Genomic DNA, 27056 nt, shown 5'->3' on the forward strand with positions numbered 1-27056 from the left:
TTTCCTTTGGGTTCGACCGTGCTTACGTTCACGCTCGTTCAGTGCAGTGGGCCCATTAACAACAGATAAAAATAGGAGACTAAAATAATTTGGATACAATTCATCGACAAATTGAGCCGTTTTTTAAGCGTTTTGCATGAGTTGTTCCTTTGTTGCGACATCCGTGGCACCTGTACCCGGAATGATCAGTCGTGGAGCTAACTGTCAAATTCGCTGATGATTTGCCCTCGAGCTAATGCACGCATGCAGGCGTCGTCCGCTATTGGATAACAACCTTCAACATTTTCAACACAATTTCGGCTCATCAAAGTCCCTTTTACCCAATACCTTTTAATTAATCTTCCTCAAAAAGTGCATTTCTGAAGTGACAGGCTCACAGCCAAGCAACGCAACCATTTTAAAGAAGCGACAGCCATTTGTAAATAGCCAAAAAAAAAAAAAGCCTGTATAGTAACCATAACACAGACATAATTGTCGGTGACGGCAAATAACCCTTGACGGATGCAAAAGTGTATTCATTCCAAGGACAATTATCGAGAACAGTTAAAATATTCATAGCTTCTTGGTTGAATAAAAGTTTATTGACCGAGGTATTTTTTCTTGTTTTGTCTTATTTTGTTTTAAAAAAGAATAAAAAGCGCTGAATTTATTGTCAATAACAGGCTGCAGTGTTTCCTTATTATTGGCTCAAAGCAAACCACAAAGGATTCGTGGCTTTCTCTACCAAGGGAATAGGAAAATGTTATTTTTAATTTACCGTCAACAAGTAAAAGCGGACATGACATGTTGGCTCTTATCATTGTGCACGACAAAAAATAGAACTAGAAAAACTCAGCTAAGGACACTGTTCGGTACCAGTTTGAGAAAATTTAAAGGTTCCCTTTCTCGTTCGTTTTTATTATTATTATTATTCTTTCTTTTCTATTTAGCCCGCCCGTCTGTTTTCTTCTGTCGTCAAATAATTCTAGGGGCTAGTTTTGTCGTCGAATACGGCTGTATATCCAGCGCACAGACTACCACACGTTCGTCTTTCTCATGAGCGACCCTCATAAAACCGTTAGCGCTGTGTTGCCTTTCACAATGAAGTTCAAGTAACTTCTTGTTAGACGAGTAACCTCTAGAAACGCCTTCATATTCACAATAAGGAAGTCTAATAAGCGTTCCACAGCGATTGTTCACTTGTGACAACTACAGACCGCTGTAGACTACCAGACAATAAGCAAGCATTCAGCTTTCTTTTGTAGATTAAGAGCTCCTTTTATTGAGTTTGTCATGAGGCAAATATGTAAGACAAAGAGCTATATAGTGTTTAAAGGTGCTGTTCCCAATTCTTGTTGACAGTGAATGCTGAAAAAGAATATCGCCGACTATTTGTGAGACCTTTCAGGATTTTTCTAGTATATTTTACAACCTTTTAGAAAGACAGCGAGGCAATTATCTTTGAACTGAAAGCCTGGTAATTTCAACGAATTCAAAATACCATAGTATGTTTTAAAAGGTTCAGTGCAAGACCTTTGTAGTGAAGGTAGCGTATCTTCAGCGTTAATAAATTGATTAGAACACTCAACCGCCTCCTCTGATTATATCTAGTCACCTGCGTTATATTTGGCTTTCGTTGTGCCCGTAAGATAAAATGCAGTCGACTTTTCTTCGTATACTTTAGTTTCTTAAGACACATTTTCTGTGTTTGATATTCAGTTGTGCTTTCATCTGCCTTTGCTGGAACCAACCTAAAGCGTTATTGGATACCCTGTTTATACTTACAACTTAGGTACCAAGGGCGTGCAAATGTATCACACTTTCCAGATTAAAAAGGCAATGAAGTAAACCCTCTGAAATATAATTTCTTGGTTTATCAGAGAAAAGAACAAAGAGAACACCCAATATCTGTTCTATCTTTCTATCTACGAGATTGTAAACCTTACTTCCATAACATCTTGAAAGTCCCACGACCAAAAGAAAACTCAAAAATTTTATTTATGCAAATTGCTATTTCCATTTTCCCTGTTTCAGCATTTAGTCTTTTTCAGCAGTCAGAGGGGATAATTATCCCGTTTTCAAGGATTGAAACGGAGCTGTCTAATTTGGAATTGTGCTATTTTCCTAGCATTATCTACATTATGCTATACCTATTTCGTGGCGGCAGAGGTTCTAATTAAGCTTAGCTTTTTGCTATCAGGGACGTAGTTCTGTTAATTAGCATCCATTTTATATTCATTTGCGTGATGGTGGCTCTGATAAACTTATAGGAATTACTCGACGACTAGGACAATGTCCTCAGCCTCGTGCATAAACACAACAGTATACATTTTCACTATATTTTGACCCGCCCTTGATAATAAACTACAATGAGTTCTGAAAGGGACCTTAAGATAACTGAGATAATAAGGTGGATCGCTTAAACTGAATACGTCTTTGAAGAATTGAAAACCTTCACAGACCTTTGTGTAGTGTTCGTAAAACTAGCAAAACCTCAGTTGTAAATTGGGAGAACAGCGACGTCTTTTTCCGAGAAAACATTTTCGTATTTTACGCTAATAATAGTTACGTCGGCATAAACATAAGGAAAAGAAGAGCATTCATTTTCATGCACTAATCGCAAGTGTTAAAACATGAAAGGACGCTGGCTAGTTCTCCTCGTCATTATAGCATGGTGTTTCCATGCGAGAAAACTGAATATGGTCACCTACTTACAAACGTAGCTTCCCCGATGCGCTTTCAGCAAGCATTTCTTCGGCTTAACTAAATTTTTCCGGCTGACGGAGTGCATCAAATCGTTCCGCTTTCTTTTCTCAGCTTCACCAATAATTATTCTAAGACAGGTTATTTTAATATTTGTGATAAGATAAACACAATTTTTTTTAAACTTCGATTTCAGAATTCGATTCATTTTGGATGTGTGCCTAAACAGGCAAGTTTAAACTTGCTGCCGGTGGCTCGCTAGGCATACTTAGCAATGAACCTTAACAGGGTAGAATCTACTACCTAACTGTTGCTCGGATTATCAAGTAGACTTATTCATTAATCACCAACTTTAAATATGCGTTTTGGAACACCTATCGAAAACTTGTATGTCTTCACTTTCAGTCTAAGCTTAATCGCAAACATGAACGATAAATCAAAATTGGTGCTATATGTAAAACTGACAAAGTTTGATTATTTAATATCTTTTTAGTTATTATATTTTGTTTTGAAGGTTTCTTAAACTCTACTTTGTCCGTGATTGTGTCCTGTAAATGGAATAGTTAGCTTTCGGCTAATAATCAGATGTTTAGATGTCAAGTTTAAAGTAGCACCACGGTAGAACGTACAGTCAATACTGAATGATGAAATTATGCTAGCTTAAGAAAATGTTCCTTTCACATGGTCTTCTGGTGAGTTGTTTTAAAATTTGAAGAAGTCTCTCCTTGATGGTTCTGTACAATCAGTCGCTGGGGACGCTGGGGAAAAAAGAGGGAATAAAATATTGATCAAAACGTTATACAATCGGCACACCCTGCAAACCTATTTTACCAACAGCCAAAAAATTGTATCGTTTGTGGCTGCATTTCAAATATACACTTCTTTAGCCATACTCTCCCGTAGTCTTGTTGGTTATGTTGCTATCTGATCTAAGCGTGGCCTATGGGAAAAGTAATGACTTCGATGTGCGTAGCATAATAATTTTAAAAATGCGCAAGTACATGCGGGATTTTTGTTTCTGCTGTGTTTTTTTGGGTACAGTGTCCTCATCACTACAGTTTCTTGGTATCAGACGAAATATATTAATTTTGAAAATTCCCAATTGGACAACTGTTTTGTATTCTACTTGCAAAAACTTGACATGCCGAACTCAAGCTAATTCTCCTTGTAGTATGAGCCTTGAGCACTACAAACAGGTCATAGAATGTTAACAAACAAGTTGTGTTATAAAGTGGTTTTGGAAAACTTTCACAAAGGAAAGAGATCAGCCCACGAGTATACATTGAACTTAGCACCATGGCAAGTAAGGTTCTTATAGACTTGATCAAATATTATAACACGCGCAATTGATTGCGCATAATTCAATGCTGTGTGAAGAGATACACCATTTGAAATACTGGAGAGTAAATGAATCTTAAATCTCTGATCATTCTCTCTAATTTAAGTGCCAAATGTCTTTCATTTCAAGGGTCAGAGAATTCTTCCAATATTTTGTGAAACCTACAAAACCAGAATGATTAGGGTACATACTCGCTTGTTTTCGATGGATGTTTTCCAAATATCTGGATCAAACTTTAAAGCGTTCTGTCGACTTATTTAAGTGCTTGTATACTTCCCTACCTTTCTTTACGCAAAGACGCCTTAGAACAGCAACGAGAACGTGGCTTAAAAAGTGAATTTGCGTTCCAGTCTTTATGACGATTATTCCAACTTACTTACTTTGTCAAATGTACCCCCTGAATTTGAATTCCAAGGGACCATATTCAAGATCATAAGCGAAATAAAATACGTCGTTGCTTGTATACGTTCTTCATTAAACACGAAATTAGGGATTTTCACGTCGTAGTCGTGCAAAAAACGGCAAAGAAATGTACAAAAAGGCGTGATCAAACCTACTGCTTTTTTAGACTCTCTCGTTGTCGTCGCGTCGTTGAATCTTAAAGTCACTAACCTACTGAACACACCGTTTAAGTATCATGAATTTCGTCACCGTTCTACGTTCTGTTCATGCAGTTCCTAGCAGGTGGCTTAGTCGCAGCGTCTCTTGTCATGCAGCGTTTCGCTGTGAGAGAGATTGAACATTTTAGAGTGTTTCTTTTATTATACGTCGTATTGGTTAATAGAAATAGTTGAATAGTATGAATTTTCTAGTGTACATTGCTCAAGTGTTTTCATTTTGTTTACCTTTTTTTGATCTACAAATAAAAATCAGTCATATATAGGACTCTACAGTCTTTTAAAAAAAATGCAATAAAAAAGTCAATAGGGACGACTTTTCCATGTTTCCAATTTAAAGCGTTCTTCTTTTTGTTTAAAACCAGGTATTTTAGTATCAGGGCCATATTTATAATGATTATAATATTAATAACAGTTTTTGCATTATTTTGTCCATTTTGTGTGAGAAGAAAGGCAGCGCCAGTTGTCTAGCTCTAAGGCTGAGCTCTCCCCAGGGGGTCTCAGTGCCATGAAAAGTACAAAACTGAAATTAAGCTTGGAGGAGTTTGTATAATTATGAGGAAAATCCGAGGGGGGGAGAGGGGGGGGTGGTATTCCGAGTTATATGACCGGTGAAAAATAAGTGGACCAGAAGCCTAGACGCAATCTATCCGAGTGGAAGCTTTCGGAAGGGTTGCTTTCGGGGAGGGGTTAAATTTCAAGGGGAAATTTTCAGGACAATAAAAATTTTTAAGGAGGGCTAAGAAAAAGTGAAGTTGTAATAAAGAATCGGAAAAGTCGGATCCTTTTGATTTAAGAGACGCCGTCCTGCGGTGCTTTTTAATTTAACTGTATTAAAAGACTCGCGGCCGTACTATTAGAAGTCAAAGTTTCGTTTTAACTTTTAATTTATTGACCGTTTGAGATTAAATAGTTGGCTTTTTTATAGTTTTGCCCAACAAAATTCGCTTAGCACTTCTAGTAGTCCTGTGCACGTGATTCATATAAACTAACACTCGAGAAGGTCTCTTTTTCCACCGTATTTTTAAATTGTTTTTCGTTATCTTTTGTGATATTTTTTGTGCTTATCACCAGTTTTCTTTCCCCTTTCTATGTTTGCTAACTTTGGCAAGTGTGGCGATAAAATGTCTGCGCCGACACGTAGATCTATTGCATATTTGATGAGTAAATGTAACCTTTACATAGAGGTAATATCACACTCTTTCTTGTAAAACGATTTACCCCGAACAAAAGTCATCTTCTTCCTAAATATTGGCCGTTTGACTTTAATAAAGAGTATCTTGTCATTAAACTGTGATTCGTAAATGCGGGGGAAAAATTTTGGAAGAGGCTTTGAAATTGAAACCATTGTTGCGTAATAAAGTACAGTACCGCAAATGGAATAAATAACATAACTGTAAACATATTTCTTTTTTACGTTTTGTGAACACCTTAAAAAAGGAGGGCGGTAGAACGTCTTTAAAATTTTAATTACTTTTTACCTCTGTCAACTTTAAATTAAAAGGAAAGAAAGCTCCAAGATATTTTTGAGTCGAAACACCATCAAGCAGCGAAATGCTAACGTTTTTGAAGCAGTGCATGCAATTATATTTCACCTTCTTCTTGACTTACCCCTTCCAATGTAATATTGGACCGACGTGAATCTGGTTTCACGCCATAAGGCAAAGTAAATAATCGTGTTGTATACTGATTACTGGAAGCATGGAAGTCATATGTCTTATTTCACAGCGAAATCAGTGCAGTATAGGACAATGCTCTTTTTAAGGCGAAAAATACCCTTGTTGATAAACTTGAAGTGAGTCATGTTGGTCAATCTTATTACAGGTTTTAAGAACCACCAAGTTGTTTTTGTCCTTAGCTTCAATGTTTACCTATAGGAAGGTTTTTCCAGTGTTCCTTAGAATTTACTAGCTATGTGAGAGCGATAAAAAAAGTAATCTGTTAGTAGCCACACAGTAGTTTGTTGTCTATTAACGTAAGTTTTGCAGTTTTTTAGGGTGGCATATCGCACTAATACCTATGAACGCGCAACGTATTGTTAAAGACGTGTTTAACGTTTATTGTAATATATTTCTTGGTTTTTGTAGCTTTTTTTTGAAAGAAAATCTTATAAAGATTTATTCATAAGTGAGCGTTTACAATTTCTTAAAACCAACTTTGTATTCTTTATTTACCTTTTTATCAAAGGCTAAGTTAAAATAAAATCTAAAGCGCGTTCCATTCACTTTTTTTTTTCGTGTGTGTTAAATTGTAGTCTGACTGGTATTAGACTAATTAACATTGGACAACTCCCAAATAAAACTCATCTCTGTCAGTCCCCCTGGAACACTAAAATCATGTCTAATAATTTTAGGTAAACGGAAAGCATATACAGTATTTTCTCTTTAATATTTTCAGTATTATAGCTTGTGAAAAAAGTGATCGGTCAATAAATGCCGTATCAGACTCGCAGCGACAGAGCAGGTGCTCGGTTCAGAAGAAAATTTGTTTAAGTCAAGCAATACCTATAGGTCGACAAAATCAAGTTGAATGTCAATAAAGGTGATAATAAAGGAGGCTTAAACATATGACAATTTGCGGTGTCTTTTTCATATCTTTTATAGTTTAAGATAACAAGATTGCCTGTCCCTTTAACAGTATTTCTGCTAAGTATATTTTAGTAAAAAGTCTTTCAGGGTCCTTCCGAAGTCCTTTGTTAGCCCGTATTTAATTTCAGGGCAATAAGTCTTTAGCAGGTGCTCTACGGTGACATTGATCATAAGAAAGCCTGGTTTCGTACTGCTTATCGCTCCAGGTGATCGGTGTAAAAGGCTTTCTTTTTGGTTCAGTCTGTCTTCCAACCAAACTCAGTATTTTAGCCCGATGCCAATTTCAAACTCTGAAAGCCCGCCTTTAAGTTTTTGCGTTGTCTATTTAAAAAACTGCGCCATACATATAGCTAGGGTCTTCATCAGCGATTATATAACTGGATCCAATGTCACGTTTGAAATCAAGTCACAGGTTTAAACCACTACATTTTGAAGTTAATCTTGCAATTATTGAGAAAAAAAATTACTGAAGGATTGAGCTGGTTTATTGCAAAAAACGATTCCATTTGCTTTTTTTTTTTCCTCTAGAGAATGCTCTTAAAAGTTCCTAGCAGGAAGTCGTGGAGACTAGCTGATAATAATAATAATGTGAACAAATACTTTAATTGAGCCCGCTTTCCTGTTGTATTTTTCAAAGCTGTTGAACTATTTATAGGCCAATTTAACTTTTATGACTTTCTGCGGTTACGAAGAGACATTAAGCGTTGCGCTCGCGAAGTAGGTAAATTGCGTGAATAGAATCAGAACAGGTAGTGTAGTAACCTCACATCACACCATTGGCCCGACCGTTTATTTAACATTTAATGCTATTCAGTTTCATCCACTTTCCGTCTGAAATGTTGTTGTTTTATTATCAATGTTTTCCTTTACCGAATGTTAAGTAGTTTGTGTTTATTTTCCATGACAGAGTGGTTTAATATCCAAGAAAGTTTCCACCTGAAAAGATGACACTGGCTTGGCGTGATGTTTTTATGTCAAACGTGGGCCACACAATGAATTCATCTCATCCACTTTATTAGCGTGAGTTCAAGGAAAGTAATCTTTAGTACTGTAAACTAAAAGGATTCTCAATAAAGTGTTATTACAAGCGTCTTAGGGGTCCGTTCAATAGCTCCTCCCTCACGCTATTAGTGCAAAATTAAGACTCGTTTTGTTCGCTGCTTTCAATTTGTTATGATCTCTTGCTGGTAGCGTGTCGCATGCTTTTGCCAACAGCGAGAACAAAATATAAACATCTTTTTTGCTGCTGTTTCTCATTATGCCGCCCAGGTTAATTGCCTCGGCCTGTTTCCTCGCGAGTACCTCACGAGCACGCTGTGTTCGTTTTTTGAAAGACCATAGACCCAAAGTCGATTGTAGTGCATGTATTTCACACCTTGGAGTGTTGTCTTTGCGAGAGATTAAATGAACAAAAACACTGCCATGGTTTTAAGTTTATAGTATTTATTCTACTTGTAAAAAAACGAAACTCTGACTGTGTAGTCTTAATCCATAGCCTACTGAGCTCTTACAGTTGTTTTTATGGAAAATGTGTCTTGTACCGACACTTAGCTAGCGTTAAGATAGATTAGTTGTCTAAAACGTGGCGGGTTTGCACGGGTGAAAGGTGCCTGTTTGAGGATATAGACGTATGTTAAGTTGTGGAATTGAATGTTTATGCATTGCGTCGCTTTTAGAGGATTCCAGTGTTTTAAAGAATTCAGAGCTGTCTTAAAGAATCTTCAGGACTTGTAGAATTACCTTGAAGGTACTTTTTTAACATTAGTTTTTTCTATCAAGTCGTGCTATGAAATTGCTAGGAAAGAATCAAGTTCATTTCAGTTGCATAACCCGTCTAGGTCAGTGTAATCCACCGGCATTGGTCTCACTTACATAAGCTTAGAAAAAAGGTTTAGCTCGACCCTTTGTAAGGCAAAGACTTTGTCCTTAATGACGACATAAAAGTCTCTAAATCCACTTAACTTGACATGTAGATTTACGAAACCAAAACTCGCTTAAATCTAATCTAGTAGTGATAACTAAAGTACATTTAAGTCAGCGAGACTCTCCGAAGTACCTTGTAGTGATTTCTTTTGTTTAATGAACGACTGAATTTGAGATGTTTTTAGACATGATATGTTGCATTTTGCCCCAGTAAACGTATTTTAACGGGTTGCTTTTTGTTGACGAACTATGATGAAATGCATTCCTATTGTTCTTCTCGTGCTAGAGCTCTCGTGCTTTGTAGTTAAAGCCTTTTAGCCAAAAATAAAAATTATTAAAAGATCCCTTGCTTCGAAAGGGTGCACGTCAGTCAGTTTTCTTGCTAAAATCTCTACCTTTCTTTGTTAGTGGGAGTTAGATAGTGACAATCAATTGGGGGATAAAGCAAATGGAAAAGATATATTGAATGTACCATTCATAGAAGAGTAACTGTTAAGAAAAGTTCTTTGTCTGATGTTGACAATAGGGCCATTCATAAAGGGGAAAAGGATACGAATTGTACCAGTTATACCAGCATACAAGGTGCTTTTTAGCTCCTTCGCGTATTCCTTAAGTCACGAAGACATTTTGTGCCATTTCTTATCAAAGTTAGCGTCATATTTTCCCGGTATATTTGATCTTAGTGTTTACTAGTGAATAGGGCGCTGCCCACCTTGTAGGTACATTAAAACTACACTTGCTTTTTATTGTGAAACTATGTCCACGCACAGTGAGGAAAATATCCGTCTTAAAAGAAAGCGGCTCTCAGATCATGTTATAATTTCATGGTAAATTAACTATGAAAACTTACGAGAGAAACCTAATTCTCAGCACAAATTTAGGTATAAAACTGCTGTTGACTCAGATCATTCTAATTACTTTATTAGAGGAACAAGCCCGACGGATTAGAGCGTTTGAATATAATTGTGGATTAGGGTACCCGTCTTACAATAATTCATTTTCCTCCTAACGTCGTCTTTACTCTTCAGGAGAAAGCTGAGGAGAAAATTGTTAATGTGGTAAATGCAGTGTTTGTGAAATACCAAGAATTGAATTGTTCCTCCAACCATCTCACCCAAACTAATTTAGCACAGTCAACGTTAAATTGAAAGTCTTAGTGCAGTCTCTGTACACAAAGAGGGTATCTAAACAAACATTAAAAAAATAAATCGAAACAAGAACCCTTGTCACCCACAAAACTTACAAGCTTCTTGTACGCTACATATTGTATTTGATTGTCTTTATTTTGTTCGCTTAATCCTATAAATGAAATTATCTCGAACTACTTTAGCACAAACAACGTAAATTTGAAATCATATTGCAGTCTCAGCACCCAAAGAGGTTATCTAAATAGACCGATTAAAAAAGTCAATCCAAACAAGAACCCTTTTCACCAAAAAAGCTTACAAGCGTCTTGTACGCTATAGATTCCATTCAATTGACTTGATTTTCCGTTTAATTTTATAATGAACTTATGTCAAACTACTTTAGCACATTCAACTCCAAAACTGAAATGTATCATAGCGCAATATTCTCAGTACACAAAGAGGGTGTCTAAATAAACATGGAAATTTCAAGAACCCAAGTCACCAAAGTAGTTGTATAAAGCTTACAAGCTTCTTGTACGTACGCTGTAGATTCTATTTAAACATTTTTGTATTTTCTGCTTGATTTTGTGATGAATCAACGTGAAAATTCGTGATACAAATAGAAAACTTTTTACCAACGTTGTAAATCGACGTGCAGTGTTAGATGGGTTGAATCATACCCAGTTGCTGTAGAAAACGCGCTGTGATTGCTTGTTGTAGCCAGAGGAACTTCAGTTCTTAAGGTTTCTTTCGGTAAATGTTGTTCAGAAAACGCTTTATTTTTTACGATCTTAATTTATCTTTTATCGCTTTTCCCTAAAAACTGATCTTGTTTCAAAATATCGCAATGTATTTCCGCTGTACTCTTTGTGTGACAAAGCTTGCTTGGTTGTTATAGTTGTATAAGGCAAAGTAAATAGATTTGGTTGTGATTGAAAAACATATTTATAAGTTTTTAACGTATCCTTCTAAACGTTATTCCTTTCCCTTGGTTAGAAGCAATTCGTTTTGTTCCTTTCCGTTCGTTTCTATTGTAAAATCTTTCCTTTCTCTTGTTTTTTCCGGTACACGAAACTTTTACTCTATTTTAGTGGTAGCATTTTCATTATTAATTCGTCTCCAGTTTTTATTGTAGTTATAAATTGAATGATTCGGTTTTGAGGATTATGTTATATACTTATATTTTAGATTCATACAGTATATGCAATCATATATCACCATTTCTATGGAAGTGAGTTTAAATCCGAGGCAACCATCGCCCACCTCTGAAATCATTATTATGCTTAAACTTCAATTCATTCTTCGTTGAGCTATACTGTGTTGCTAAGGTTATTTTCTATCGACAATTGCGATATTGGGCAGTGTAAAAAGTAATTAACATTTTCTTTCTTTGACATTCTAATAACTTATATAGGCTTCGTGGTTATGCAATTGAGTGTCTTAAGGACAAGTGCATGGAATTTTTATTTGACACATTTCAATTGTCGAACTGGTGTTGCTTCAAAAAGCTCAGAAGAAATGTTATTTCGCTCATGCATTAATAACAATCAGGCTTTACTTTTGCTTATTTTTAAGTAGGTTATCCTTTTGAAACATGCTATATATTTGTTAGAATTGAGGAATATTTCGATTGCTTGCAATAACAAAAGTATTTCAGTCTTTGTGGACATCTTTAAAAATTTATAATATGCTTTTCCTCTCAAGTGAAAACGAGAAAAACAAAGGCTCTTTTTTACTATAGCTCTATTTTAATTCTATTTTCAAGAGATTTCCTTTCTGTGTTAGCTTCCTGTGTTGTGATTTTCAAGATTTAAATTCATGAATAAAGCAGCATCGCTGGCAGATTGATACAGCAAATAGACTAAATAGGTTAGATTGAACATATGAAAAGATGGGAGATATTTCTTTTAAGTGTTTTTTTTTTTTAAGTAAGTTAAAAGAATATGTCCTTAGAAAATCTAAGGACAACAAAGTATTCATTTTGTTGTGTAACGTATTTGACCACTCTTGCTATAATTAATCATTTTAATCATCCGTAAACGCTTCTTCTATTTCGGGTGAGCTTGTAAGATTTGACTTTGAACCTTCAGTTCTGCAACTCGAGTTCTTGAAAAAAAGAAAAAAAAAAGAAGAAAATCATCGCGGCGAAGTTGGTCTTTATCACCATGAAATTATTATCATACGAGGGCTATAGCAAACACTCGTAATGAGTGATTCTAACGACAACAGTATGCCACTAGGTGGGGATATAGGGCTTTGTGAAGGACTCTGCTGGCCTGTGTTTTCCAACCCACTTCTCCCTGTTTTTGAATATCAGATAAAACACTGCTCCTCGTGTTTTATATGTAACCCAAACCTAAATGTGTAATACGGGTAGCTACTAAGTACCTGTCCGTAAGAAGTCGTCAGTGGCGCTTGGTATACTCAGTAAACGCTCTAAAATATAAAGAGCTATAAAGACACATGATTCGACCTAAAACTTCAGTCGAAAGCGGTGATGGCTGAGTATCCTTGGATGGCCCTAAAAATTTTTCTACAGCCCTCATAATACCTTGGAAGCAGAGGTGCCTTCGATCTTCCTAGAGGATTTATTCTCGACTGTTACTGAATAAAACTGAAGTAGCATGTTATAAAAACAAATCAAAATAATAATCATTTTAAAAGAGGAAGAACTTAAGCCAAAATATACCATGAGCTTTTTTTTTGCCTTACGTGAAGATTCGAAAGCCGTTTCAAAATTGAAGAAAATAAATGATCTATGGGCTTGGCTTTAACTACAGTGCGTAGTCTCAGTTAAAGTAGGAATTGGTGTCTCCCTGTCAAAATTTCTCCACCTCCCTTTAATTCTTTGTATTGAACTGATTGCCAAATACGTTAAAAACCTTCTTTTAACAACTATATTTAAAACAGTGTTTCTATGGAGCCACAAAGATTATCCAAGTAGCTTAAGGTGGATGCAAAATCAGCGTAGAATCACACGTGTGGTGATGCAGGGCCTCAAATTTCATTGTAATTTGTTATTTGTCAAATTCGGCGAACGACCGAAAAACTCCAAAAATTTATAAACATCAAATGATGTTTGTCAGTAAGTGATATTTTTTCCCAATATTCTCAACCGTTATTTTCTCCCCTAGACATATACTAAACATCTTGAATTGGTGTCAGTTGGTTTGTCACAAGTTGAAATAAGCTTGAACGTGTGGAGCATTCAGTCATTTTGTTTCGCCCTTTTTGCAGAGCGCATTAGCTTTTGGGACACTGGTATGATTTCAAACATTTTCGCTCAAACACTCGTGAAAACGTGATAGAGAGCAGTACATCTCCACTATTGTTGTAGTCTATTGACTACAACAGTTTCGGAGGCCAGGCAGAATATTAAATAGGTTTAAATTTACATGTTATTGTCCTTGTTTCGATCATCAGACGCCGCTTCTTCTTGTTTTGTAGACAACAAATTAGTGTCTCAGCCACCTGTAAACACCGGTACCAGCAGATTATCCCTGAGATGGACTAATACTCGAACAAGGTAGTCTATAGGCAATAAATCTCGATTTCTTCTAGAGTCGGATCATCCATTCAGCCGAATCATCCCGTGTCAATGTCTAAAGTAAACACACACCGTAATTTTTAGGGAGTTATTATAACTCCAAAAATGGAGTAAAACTTTTAAGTACAAGATAACCCCTTTTTTGGGAGTTACTTTAACTCCTAATTTAACTCCAGATTTGGGGTCATTTTTACTCCTGAAAAAGAGTTCTTTTTACTCCCAGTCTGGAGTTAAAATAACTCCGAAAATGGGGTTATTTTTACTCCTTATATGGGTTGTTTTTAGCCTTTTTGGAGTTAATCTAACTCTGAAAGTGGAGTTAAAATTTTAAGCACAAGATAACTCCTCAATATCTGGGGTCATTTTTCCTCCTAAAAAAGAGTTCTTTAAACTCCTTTTCGGAGTTAAAATAACTCCCCCCAAAAATTATGGATAAACTAAATCCGCGCATCCATCCAGATGCATTTTTCCAATTTTGTCTCAGCACGTTTGTCTATCAAGATAATCTATCCGTCTTTTTACCCACGTCAAGGTAATAGTGCTTGTTCAAGTTCATTATTCGTCTCTAGTATAACTCCATCTAATTTGGAGAGATTATTGCTCCATTTGTGGAATTTTAGAATCTCTCTACCAGGCCATGAAGGTCAGGCAGAAAAGTGTGTGCCATGAGAAATCGTGGCTGTAATTTTTTAATGACTGAGGCACGATCAATCCATGAATCGAATTTTACAAGCTTAAAAGTGTAGGAAAACTCAGCGCACAGAAATCAGATTGGTCATCCGTCTTGTAGCCCGTTGAGGCTGGTTTGGTCTGGTTTGTCTCAAATTTTGATCTTACTAAATGAAATTACCTGTGGCGTCCTGTATTCAAATTTTGTGTTAATATAAATGGGTGTTTGAAGGTTAGCTAAACAACATGTCTAGCTTTCCGAACGCATGTTTCTTATTGTCACTAGAGAAAGACCTTTTAAAAACGTGTGAAATCAAGGACATCAGAGTGATAACTGACAGTGCTCCTTCGAAAAGAAATATAGAGAACTTCAAAGAAAATGTGGTTACTGAAATTGCTTATTTTCCAAATCCTAAAGTGATAAATCGGGACCCAGCTTTTATAATTCCGATATTTTGTTTTATGATTTTCACAATGCGTAGCTTTTTTAATCTGCCAATATCAGCAATGAAAGTAATTAAAACGAGAAAGGTCTCTTCCTACACGTGATTGTTCAGAGGATGTGGAATGTTATATTATAAACAGGTTCAGAACGCGGCGTCATCATCATCGCTCATAACTTAGCTTTTTTAAACCCTTTTCTTTATTTGATGTAGGAAACGCGTTCCAGGCAGTCTTTCATCGAGAGGTGGCTCATAGAGGGCTTTTATATTGTGTGGTTCCCCGTTCTCTTTACGAAGGATATGCACTGAAAATTTCATTTGGTGTTAGATAACTTCTTTTATCAGGGGCATCGGCCTTGCTACGTCGGTACACTTTGTCCTTACCATTTATTCCTAGTACTCTTAAGACAGAAGGTGGGGGAAATCATTCAATTTTAAGGTGGTATTCTCAGAAATAACCCAGATTTCGCAACTACATAGAAGGGCCAGGTGACCGGCATGTGGTTTTAAAGAAAAATTATTTTGAGCGTCATGGGAACAGGTAGGAGTCTCCAAACCTTTTTCGATGTTTGCAGCTTTGCCTTTATGTATCTCTTTAGGCAAGCTGCTCTTCTAGTGAAGATGAGGCAGTTAGATCAATGGAAACCACTCTCAGGGACTTCAAGCACTGGATGTGCTCCGACAGAATTATGCTTAACGACGATGAAACCAAATGTATTGTAATAGCATCACGACATCTCTTGGAAAAGGCTGCAGTTAACACCATTTCCCCAAAGTGAGGAATTTGGGTGCGTGATTTTATTACCATTTTAATTTGGCAGTACACTTTACTAGACTATGCAGTGCTGCTTTCTAGTGATTGTATAGCATTAGGCGCATCAGAAAATACTTTCAGTGGTTGCAGCTTCGACTCTTATTCACTCTTTGGTTGGTAGCCCAATCCACTACTGCTAGTTTTCCAGCAAAACATATCAACGAACTCGACGTCGCAGATTACTCGTTGAGAACCCCTAGCCCCACTAACTTCTCGTTACTTCTATTGTACTTTGTTTTCGTACAAACTAAGTGTGGGAGTACTGTACATGTATACTATCCAAGAATGCGTACGCACTGTTGCCTTTCCGTTGATATACTTTCTGATTTGAAAGTATGGCATATTTGAGCCTCCTTTACCCCGACGTCCGTCCATCTACATTCGCGTGTAGGGGTCCTGCTTGTAGGTAGTTGGACCCAAACCTGTTGGCAAACAGCTACTATCCCTGCTGGTTTTAGGTTAAAGGTAGTTCAACCTCGTTTGAAGTAGTTGGGATTCCTCCTCTCCAGCCTTTTGTGTTTAAGGAAGCGAGCCTCCTCTCTCATTGTAGGTGGTGATCAACATTTTCCTCTTGGAGTTAGTGAGCCTTGTTCCTATTAGAGGTAGATGTATCTTCTCCAACTGGAGGTAGTGTTCCACCCTTTTCGCTCGAGGTAGAGAACCGACTGTGCTTTGAGGGATAATGAGCCCTGTCTTTGCTAAGAGGTAGCAATTTGCCCTTAAAGAGTGTGAGGGTGACAAGACCACCTGCGCCCTGTTGAATGATCTAACTTTCGAACGCGGCGGGAGGCATGCAAGTGGTATCGGAAGAAGTCACACAACACTCCCTCAAAGTGAGGCTGCATAGAACATTTTCAGAGACGCCAGCAGCAACAATCTAAAAAACTTATTAGGAAAAGAAAAATATCGCTATTGAGAAAAGCAGTCTTATCTAGGCGGCATAAGAAGGTATGTAAGACGCTCCATTGCATACTAAACCCTATTCATCTGCCAGTCAAGTAGATCTGGGTGAATGGAATAAGCATTTTGCTTTCACAGCTGAACGCGTCACTGCCTTTGTGGTAGTTTGCAAGGAGGAGCGGCATAGGCTTATTAATGGGCTTGCTTCTTATCCTCTGAAGAGTGGTACGTCTCACGGCGTACATTTTGAAGCTGGGCTTTCCAAATCTCTGGAAGATTACACGCATCAGTCCCATTCCGTAGGTGTTGAACCTCCGGCAAATGTCTCCATTTTCAAAGGTATAAAAGTATTAAAGAGTGTCTCTACGGCAAATGGTAAATTTCCACACGAAAACTGCTTCGCTTCAGCCAGATGTAAGTGCATGCAGCAAAGGCCATTCCATCACACCTACTTTGCTTACAATAAGACATGACATCTTAAAGGCTATAAGTTGAGGTGAGGTTACCATTGCGATAATGGCAGGCTTTTCTAATGCCTTTATACAGTTGCGCATGAGATATTTCTGTGCAAGATGCATTAGCTAGGGTTTTGAAGCCCTCTTTGGGTTGTGAGTTTTCTAAGTGATCAAAGGCAATACGCACCAAATTGATGAGCGCTCGTCGGAATGCATCAATGTGTTTTTTAGGCTACCTCGGCTATCCATTTTGGGTCCTGTATTATTCAACTTCTATGTAAACGACTTGACTGAAGGACTCCCAACCGAATTTAGATCCGATCAATATGCGGACGATGCTACGATTTATACTCTCTGCAAACCATCTGAGCTTCACCATTGTCAAGCAGAGACGTAGGTTTCTCTGAAACAGCTGTCCATCTGGTCATCGCAAGGTAACCTCGGGCTCACCCCTAAGAGGATTAAGATACTGTTATGGTTCTTTGAACTATCCAGATGACACGAACTTATGGACTAGACGGATACTCCATCAATCTCTGTACAAATGGAAAGTGATTCTGCGAGTTTCAACCTTCTGCTATCTTGGTACGGAAGAGCACGTAAACCTCAACTGGATGACAGAGGTAAACTCAAGTTGTTACGGAACTTTGTACTGAAGGAGTTGAATCACCTTGACCCTTATGATGGCAGAAAACAATCAGAGTGTCTTATTTTGTCAAAGATCGATTACAGTTTCCTTGTCAGTGATCCTATACCAGTTTATCTTTTTAAGAGATTTGAACTACTACAGCTAGCGGCTGCTAGTTTTGTTTTAGGGCGCTATGCAATCAAGCAAGATTTGCTTAAGCTAGGGTCGACCCCAGTTGTTGAACCCAAGGAGCAGCAGGAGTAAAAAACGTTAAAGAAAAAGGTCCTTACGTCGGCAACTTTAAACAGTTCCTTAACTGACAAACCTAAGACCGACAGTGCGTTCTCCTCCTCACTCCACCCTTGGTCCGTTCTACGGATATTTAAAGCTACGTAAAGCTACACGGAAATGAAAGAAGTCAAAACAAAGACTTGAGGTCACACCTGGGAATCGAACTCGGAACCTCCCAAACCTTGTTGCTCCCAGAGTCATTTGAGAAAACACCGCAAAATAAAGTCGAGAGCAAGGCTGCATTAAAAACCTTTTTATTTTTCCTAGTTATCATTTTTATTATCAATTCATTGTTCGTAGTTTTAAAGCGGAGCGTCCGCGCGCGTAGCGGAGCCTCCATTGTTATAAAAATTGGAAAACCTATCGGTGCGAGAAAATTTGGTTATGACGTCAGCGTACACCCATGCAGACCATTGGGGAAAGGGAGGGGAGACTCAGTGAGTAAGGGGAAAGGAATTATTTACAGACACTCTGTGCTCCTTTTGGAAGTGTGTAATTAAGATCTAAGCCCTTTTCTTATGTTGCTTTTCTAATGTCTTGTGCATCCCTTTCATGTACTGTCTGGCTTGTTCTAAACCCAATAATTTTTTTAATGTCATTGTTAATGATATCTTGGCAATATGCATTGACCTCGCTGGGTCTGACTAAATACAAATTTTCCGCTACAAAAAGTAAATTACCTTAATAGATTCCTCATCACAAGTGAATATTAGTTACCTTGCCCATGCGCAAGTACACCATTTGTGAGTGGTTTAAACAGACTTGAAGTAATGACGAAGAAATATGTTGTTACACAGTTTCAAGATCTCATTTTGATGGGTGTGATCGGTAATTTAGTTGACTGTTTTATGGCCGTTTTGTGGTCTGATCGTGGCCCATTTCATTTTTTTTAGTTATAGTGATGTCTTAGCACCGCACAAATATATATTTATGTGCTGTTTAGCGAGGTTCTAAACCCAGTGCATTAATTTTGATCAATTTTTTTGTTATGTATTTTGCGCCAAGCTTTTAAGAGGGCATTTTGGTTTTTTTGAGGGGGAAATGATGTTGATTTGGGATGGAAATAAATTAGGGAAGAAAAAGTATACACATAAACCAGTTAGTCCGCTAATGGGATCAGAGGCAACTTGCTGTGGTGGTGGACTATCTGGTATTTGTCCACTAATTATTCACTTCATATTTTAATTTTTAACAACCTCCAAATCCAATATTTTCCAATTTTCCCACCCTTTTTTTATACATTAAAGACATTCGCAAAATTTTCCAAAAATTATTGAACCAAGGACTGCAAACCAATTGAGCCTTTTTCGATTGAATGAAAACTTTAATCCTTTAAGGGAGTGGACCCCTCAACCAAGTAAATTCTCAGCCCTGGACCACTATATTAAGAAATGTCGCAGACAAGTAAACCAGCTAGACTTCAGTCGGAAGCACAAGGTGCTCAACTCCGGAGGATCAAGAGACCCTACAGAAATGACAGTGTAGAATTAGAAAATTGAACAAGACTTGCCTGGAGGAAGAAGTTTGATTGGGATCCTTCTGCGTCTTCTTAGGCTTGAGAGTAATGGGCGATCAGGTGAGAGATTGCAATGCGCATGCCTGCTTCTGACTTTAAAGTATTCAGCCTGTAGTAACCACTTGGGTGGATACCTGATCCCTAGTATGACGTAGAAGAATCGCAATCAAACTTCGACTTCCACATAAGTCTTGTTTAATTTTCTATTTTCTATTTTGAGGCAATGATAAATGCAGGGTAAGAAAATAAATGCTATGTGGGAAACCCCTTTAAATACAACTTGCCTACATTTAAGGTATAAGCTTAATAAGAGGAAACATTTCAAATATTTCAACTGAAATAGGTTCTCTCGACGCCTTGTAAATAGGCTCAGCAAAATTACTCGTCTTGAGTAATTGGTCTTGGTTCTCGTCGGAGAACCATCCTCCAGTGCTGATTATGTCCATAGTCGGTTCTTCTACTTTTTTAGCTGCTGAAGATGAAGAAGCCCAAGTTCTGTGGGCTTCAAATTTGGATATGTCAATTCCAGTTACTTTAAATTATCCAACGGCTAATAGTACTAGCACTAACAGCATCATGATAAGGGTTAAGGTAAGTCAACAACAACTTACATTTCTGTGCTCTAAATTCAGGCTTCTCTTCAAGATAATGTGACGGGATTTTAACAAAACAAATTTTAGGGTTCTCAATATAGGAAAAAGCTCCCTAATTAGAGACTTAATTGATGCCTACTTTGTTTGAACAGAGCAAACTTAAAACTAATCCTGTCGATTCCTTGGGTCTACAGTAGCCTGTGAACAGGCTCTCTGTTTGGGGAAAGGGGAAAAAAATCGCAAGGAGAGGGAAGGCAGTTGAGATCTAGCTTATGCAGTGATTGCATCCACTGTGCCGACAAAAGAGGCACTAAAGTTACATTTTTTAGTGACAGTTCTCGAAGTGAGAGTTCTGTCATTTTGTCTTTCCACTTTAACATTCCAACCACTAGTGTAACGTGACTGTGTTGACCGGAAGACACAAACTCGTTTCATAAATCGGTAGATGAGGGGATGGTTTTCCACCGAGCATGTGCTACAAGAGCAGGCTGTGTTAATTGTGCTATATCCTAAACCCATCTCAAACAATAAAGTAAAATAACTCTGTTCATTGTTTACAGATATGTCTTGAATCCATTTTCCTTTCATTGAAGAATGTTGTCCATTTTTTAAAATGGTAGATTTTCTCCAAGACTGCAACTTCATTGCTTCTGTAACTCCTGTTGTCGAAAGGCTCTGCCGGACAAAAAACATGCCACAACATGTGGATATGGGGATGCCTCAGCAGGTTTGCCCATTTCTGTAACAGTTTTGGTGGCTGAATCAGTATGGACATCAGCCTTGAGTAATAAGTCTGTGTTGGCCAAAAAAGACAATTATCATTCCCTTTGCCTTGTTCCTCTGTGATTTTCTGTAAGCATCCGTGAACAACTGCAAAGGGTGGAAAAGCATAAAATGGCTGCTTGTCCCATACAATTAAACATTATAAGTGTAACATATATTAGTGTAACTGCTAGCTGTTAGTTTAATCTTGAAGCAAACAGATCAACATCAAAAGGTCCCCATAACTGAGTTAATTTCCGGAAAACATGTTCGATCATTGAAAACTTTCGATTCACGGTCAGCCAATGCATTCTGCTGCCATAGAAAGTTATTTCTCTCCAAGGTAAACTTCCAAATCATCCTTGCAATATCTTGACAAGCCCTACACCTGCTACCCCAATATTTTCTATGTAAAAAACAGTGTTAGAGTTATATGACATAACTCGTATGCCCTTGTTCCTAACATTTACAGTGCAAATGTTAGGCAGTGCAAAGAGGACTGCCTTATGTTCAAGCTATTTATGCAATTCAGCGGCCACAGGGGACTAACGGCCACCTGTGGTGCAGCCATCTCGCACTCTCCCACACCCTTTTTTCTAATGCGTCTGTAGTAAATATTTTTTTGTATTCTTGACTATAGGATGTTATCAATCCACCACTGCAAATCAAGTTTAGCTAAGGCTTTCAGCTCCATCGGTGCATCCAAATTGGCAGAATTTTTTTTCAAAGCATCAGCGTTTTCATTCTCAATATTTCCATAGAAAAACATACTTCATTTTACTGCAGGGGCACTGCTTATAAAATGGCCAAAAAAATGGCAACATCTCTAATTGTTGAACGCTGTATACGAAGCAGTTCTATGCACACCTCCTGTAAGCGATGGTCTTTTCTTCAGTCACTCTCGCTATCCTTTCCTCAGAATAAATGATGAACCCCCAAACAGTCAGTACTCTGATGGCAGTGAATACTAACTTGTCAGGATGGATAGTAAGACCTAAATTGTGAGAGAGTACAGCTGTCTTTTTAACACTCTGCTAACATTCCAGCATTATGTCCATTTGTAAGTGAGGGTCATCTATGTAATGGGCTACCTTAAACCATGTGCCCTTATGCTGAAATATACGGGCTTGAACAATTTAGTAAACCTACGTGGACAGCAAGCCAAAACGTTGGGAAATCAGGCATACTGAGAGAGTTTGTCCCTCTACTGAAAACGTAGATATTTGCAGTGTTGTGGGGATATAGGGGCCGCGTAGTTGACATCCTCGGGATCTATAGATGCCATGAAACAATTGCGCTTCCCTTATTTAATTAGGGACCGGTCATTATTTATCACCTGGGGGGGGGGGGGGGGGGGTCGGAGGATTTTGGGGGAGATCGCTTGATTTTTAGGAGAACAGAGGGGGGGATCAGTCGTAACTGAGAGCCCAAAAGGGGGGATCACTGAAAATTTTGGAAGGAATCAGAGGGGGGACCACTCAAATCTGTTTGAACAATACCAGTTTGAAAGCATACAACATAAATGTGCCCATTCTGCTGGGAGATGATAGCATTTGCAATCTCAATTTGTTCTAACACAACTTTACTTAAAAAACGGAAGTCTGTCACACTGGCGAATGTGTGCATTTCAATTTATATCGAGAAAGCTTTGTTTTAACGCTTTTATATTTTTCCTTTTATAACGTGCTCATGACTTAGCTAATGTTCATCTTTAAACATGACAGGTGAATTCTAAATTGTGAACTATATAAACTTCTGATAACTGAAACATTGTAAAAAGCGTGTTTGTTTAAACATAAACCATTTATCGCCTCTCCAGGAATGGGCGTCCTGTGTCAGCTCTATACTAAATTCGATTCAACTGCTTCATCTGCCTCATCTTGAGCCTCATCATCCCATTCAACAACTTCATTTGCCTCTTGAGCCTCGTCATCCGATTCAACAGCAACATTTAGTCCCCTTCGGCAGGTTGACCCTGGACTTTATGCCCTTAAAATGGCCGCTACTTGCTCTAGATTTTTTGCTAGGGTCGTGCTAAAAATACCCTTTTCTAGTAGCCATAGCAAAGGGTCTAGATGCAAACCCCTTGTTAGTTTCTTAGCAAAGTCAGCATTGATGCTATCTACAGGAGTAACTCTATCATTCATTGAGACGGCGAATTTCTATCTCAGTTAATCCAATGTCCTTCTCAACTTCTTTTGTCGGGATGCCTGCAATAAGCAAAGCGATGCAAGCTCCACACTCTGTTCCTGGTGTACCAACAACAGATGGGTGGGACCAGTAACAGAAAGAATCCCTCAATCCCGGGCACTTTATGGATGTACGAAACGCCGACAACAGGTCGTGCTCCAGACGATTATCAACCGAGGAAGTCTGAAGGACTTGTACGAACAAAACGCCATCTCTGCGGGCAATCCAAATACCATCGCTGCTTTCTGTGCAACCTATAGTGTCGAGGAAAAGCATGTCATTGAATACCTAGGCCATCTAAATTATATCAACATCATGAAGGATATTAGAACAAGAGAGGCTAAGGAGAAAAAAAGGTTAGAAGAGGAACTAACATACAAGGACTACCAGGGGGGCATACTTATTGAGAATGGCAAAGTTGAAAAGCTGAAGGTGAGACAGCTCGACCTGTACCTTAAGGAGCATGGCCTGACCACTGTTGGTATAAAGCTGGACAAGATAAAGGCAATTCGCTACCATTACTATCGACAGAGAAGTCCAGGCAACGGGAATGAGTTGTCCAGCAGTGAGGAAGAGAGTGAAGAATCAGATACGGAGTTAGATGATGACGAGGATAGCGAAGATGATCTTGTCATTGCTGATCTCGATGAACAGTCAACTGTTCGTATGCCAGTTTTAACTTTTGTACCAGATGACCAAATAGCTGAAGTTACTGTACAAGCAAACACTGGATAAAAAAAAAAGGAAAACAAAAAGAAAACAAACAAAAAAAACGAACAAAAAAAATTATAAAAATGTGAGCAAAGCTACAAAGGCTGATCTATTACACTATAGATGAAAATAAAAAAGGCGACAGGAACAGTGGCCGATCCTAGCCCTTCCAGATGGCCGAATTGTCGCTAAATATGACCTGCTGATAGGGACTTGGCGGACTGCTATTTGGCACTCTAAAAAAAGTAACTTTGCAGTTTCAAGCACTGATTGCAGTTTCAAGCACTTTGCAGTTTTAAGCAAGATTGCTTGTATGTCAACTGAATTCAGATGTCTGGATCCAGACTAGAAAAAGACACTGATCAAGAGACACTTTTAAAAAAAGACTGCGCGATAACGGCTTTATTATGCTGTAAGTACATCATAGTTAGAAATACTACCTGTATATGAACGTTTAAAACACTAAATATACACGTCGAAAGGTGAATATGGGTACAAAGACATGGGGGGGGGGGATCACGAAAGTTATATATAGTTATGAGGGGGGATCACTTCAATAAAATAACATTTCAAGGGGGGATCGGCTAAATTTCATCGTGTTTAGCCCAAAATCCTCCGACCCCCCCCCAGGCGATAAATAATGACCGGTCCCTTACTGACCGAATACCTTCCATGTTAAAGCGATGGTACTTAACATTTTCATTGAATTCTGTTAGACTAAGTATCATGTGATACGTGCCATCTTTTTGCGTTTAATGATTATAGGAGAGATAAATGCCCTTGGCAGTGTGTAGTCTCCTCCAGAACACCTATATTATAGAGTTTAAGAATAACAGCATTAATAGTGGCGATGTCTTGAGTAGGAGCTTTGTTGCACCATGGTCTTTCGAACAAATTCATAGGTTTTCTATGTGATCCTCCTAATGTGTGGAGGTATCGCCATCAAAAAGAAATTGCTTGCTTGACACTGATGCAGAGAAGAGTGACATATAGTCCCTATTCCATTGCACCCATGCCATCACTTATAAATTCATCATTGTAATTTTGAAGATCATCTGATTTATTACCAGGTAACCAGCTCAGGTCTGGTAATCTTTCTATTAAATCTCATGCTTCGTCCAACATTTTTGCCAGGGCTGTGACGGACGTGACAACACATGTTTCGTTATTTAACCCAACGTTTCCGTATTTTTTCCTCATCGGCGTTTTTCTTTTTAAACATTAACTGGTTAATCCTTTGTGACAACCTCTCGTCAGTATCTGAATCAACTTTCCCATACATTTGCATTTTCCACAATAGTGCTGGGCACTACTTGTCTGCTGGCCACTTTAGCCTGAGGAAAATGCTGTTGACGGTTCACCGTTGGTGGCGCCACTGTCGCGCTTTGTTGTCATTTTCAGAGTCAGAGAAAACGTTCTTTTTATTAACTTGTTCGTTGTTAGTGTTTGGTCTAACTGATCAAATTTTCCATCCCGGGTATTTTTCAGCTCTAAGATTGAGTCGGAGAGCATCCATCCGAATGTCAAAAGTTCCCTGCTTTCACTTCTCACAGGCTTTGGCTCTCTTTCGGCCACTGAATCTTAAGACGTGCTGGCTGCCCCAGCAGGGCGCGTTTTGTTTACATCTGCACAATTCTTGCGATTCAGTGTCTCTCTTGTCTTCGTTAATGCAGTGCTGGAGGTATTAGTGGGACCTTTCAGGTCCGTATCTTTTTGCGCTATCGTTTTCATTCAGGTTGTCTTAAAAGCTGCCACGAGTACAAGGTCAGCTTTCTGTGTGAGGATCTTCGATTTTCCCATCAACAATATCGCTTTTCTCCACAAAAGAAAGCAGGAACGCCAGTTACTTGAAGTTGACAAACTACTGAGCATGAATGGGCGTAAAATCCCGATTTTTCAAGAGTTCAGAAAAAACGCAACCATGAAGTACGAACAAGGGTACCCTACGGAAGTACGCATGCGCACTGCAGTGTCTCACATGATCATGCTTTCAGACCTGCCGATACAGGAGGGGCCTTGTCAGTTTGGAGTAAAGATCTATATGTAACTGAGGCTTATACTCAACTATCGGATCGTACAAGACGTCACAGCGGAACATCAGGTTTTTGATTCGTCATTTGCGAAGCAGGCTACACAGGCCAAACAACTTCCACCATCAGCTATACTAACCTTCTTGTGGAATTTCCTCGTACTTCGAAGTGTTATTTGTTGCCCAAGATACACAAAACTGACAACCCTGGCCGGCCAATTGTCTCTGCGTGTGCGTGTCCTACAGAAAAATTAGCTATAACTGTGTCTGGACAAGGTAACAGCCCCTTTCATTCGCGGACTTGAAAGCTAGGTAAAGACACAACAAAACTGTTGAATATACTGAACTCGTTTCGGCACAGCAACAATGGGGGCCACCGCTTGGTGTCTACCATGGACATGAAATCACATTAGACCGTCATTTCCAATGAAGAAAGTCAAAGATTCACCAACCAATACCCTTCTTCACATAGCTCAACTGTCGCTGACCCTTAACACATAAGTGTGATCATTACAAGCAAGTAAGTGGCGTTGCAATGGGAAGGAGACTAGGGCCGAAATACTCCTGCCTTCCAAGGCTACATCGAGGAGAGGATGCTGGCTGAGTACACCACAATGGGGTACCCTCACGACCTGACAAGAAGAGCACGACTTCGTGCGGAAGCAAAACAGAAGGCGAATTTGTGACCATCCCAGGTAATAATCGCACTGCGACTGACCGACATCCCCTGGTCATCATGTACTATCCCAAGAACATTGACATCTGCAATATCCTACTCCGAAATTATTCCATTCTGCGGAATGATTGTGACGCAAAAGTCATCTTTTACAAACCGCCACTTAAAGCATTCCGAAGCGCGAAAAACCAGAGTTAACAACTTACCGCCAGATTCCCAACGAAAGATCAGCATTTTCCCTTGCAAAAGACTTGACTGCGGAACCTGTCCCTTTATTAACTTTATTAACTTCTTGACCGAATAGCAAAGGCACAAGGACGAATAAATATCTCAGCGCATTTTACGCACATCATTAGCCAGCTTATCTGTTGTATCTCGTGCTGAAAATGCCCTAGGATCGTATACGGTACATCGGAGAGACAGGCCGCAAACTTGGCAACTATTTTCTGGAACACCAGCTGAATTGCATTATGGATAAAGTGGCCCTTTTAGTGGAAATGTGCTTTATCCACAACTTGGTACTTTACCGCCGGATGAACTGAAATAACATTTGGGT

At 38.5% G+C, this 27056-nt stretch overlaps 2 long non-coding RNA genes across 3 annotated transcripts in view; one reads left to right on the forward strand and one right to left on the reverse strand.

Annotated features, from left to right (window-relative positions):
• Nucleotides 1–15658, forward strand: part of LOC140940923 (uncharacterized) — a 57795-nt gene extending 42137 nt beyond the window's left edge. The window contains exons 3-4 of the long non-coding RNA XR_012166385.1: nt 8134–8246; nt 15535–15658. This is a non-coding gene — a long non-coding RNA (uncharacterized lncRNA). The remainder of the gene's footprint in view (nt 1–8133; nt 8247–15534) is intronic.
• On the reverse strand, nt 1233–4806 carry LOC140940909 (uncharacterized). 2 transcript variants are annotated; one of them, XR_012166383.1, is made up of 3 exons: nt 4402–4785; nt 1765–3440; nt 1233–1347 (listed from the first exon to the last, which is right to left on the reverse strand). It is a non-coding gene; the product is annotated as an uncharacterized lncRNA (long non-coding RNA). The 2 variants fall into 2 exon arrangements; XR_012166382.1 differs by having other exon boundaries at nt 1233–3440; nt 4402–4806.
• Nucleotides 15659–27056: the final 11398 nt, after the last annotated feature.

Source organism: Porites lutea, chromosome 6 (assembly GCF_958299795.1).
Source record: "Porites lutea chromosome 6, jaPorLute2.1, whole genome shotgun sequence".
NCBI classification, from domain to species: domain Eukaryota; kingdom Metazoa; phylum Cnidaria; class Anthozoa; order Scleractinia; family Poritidae; genus Porites; species Porites lutea.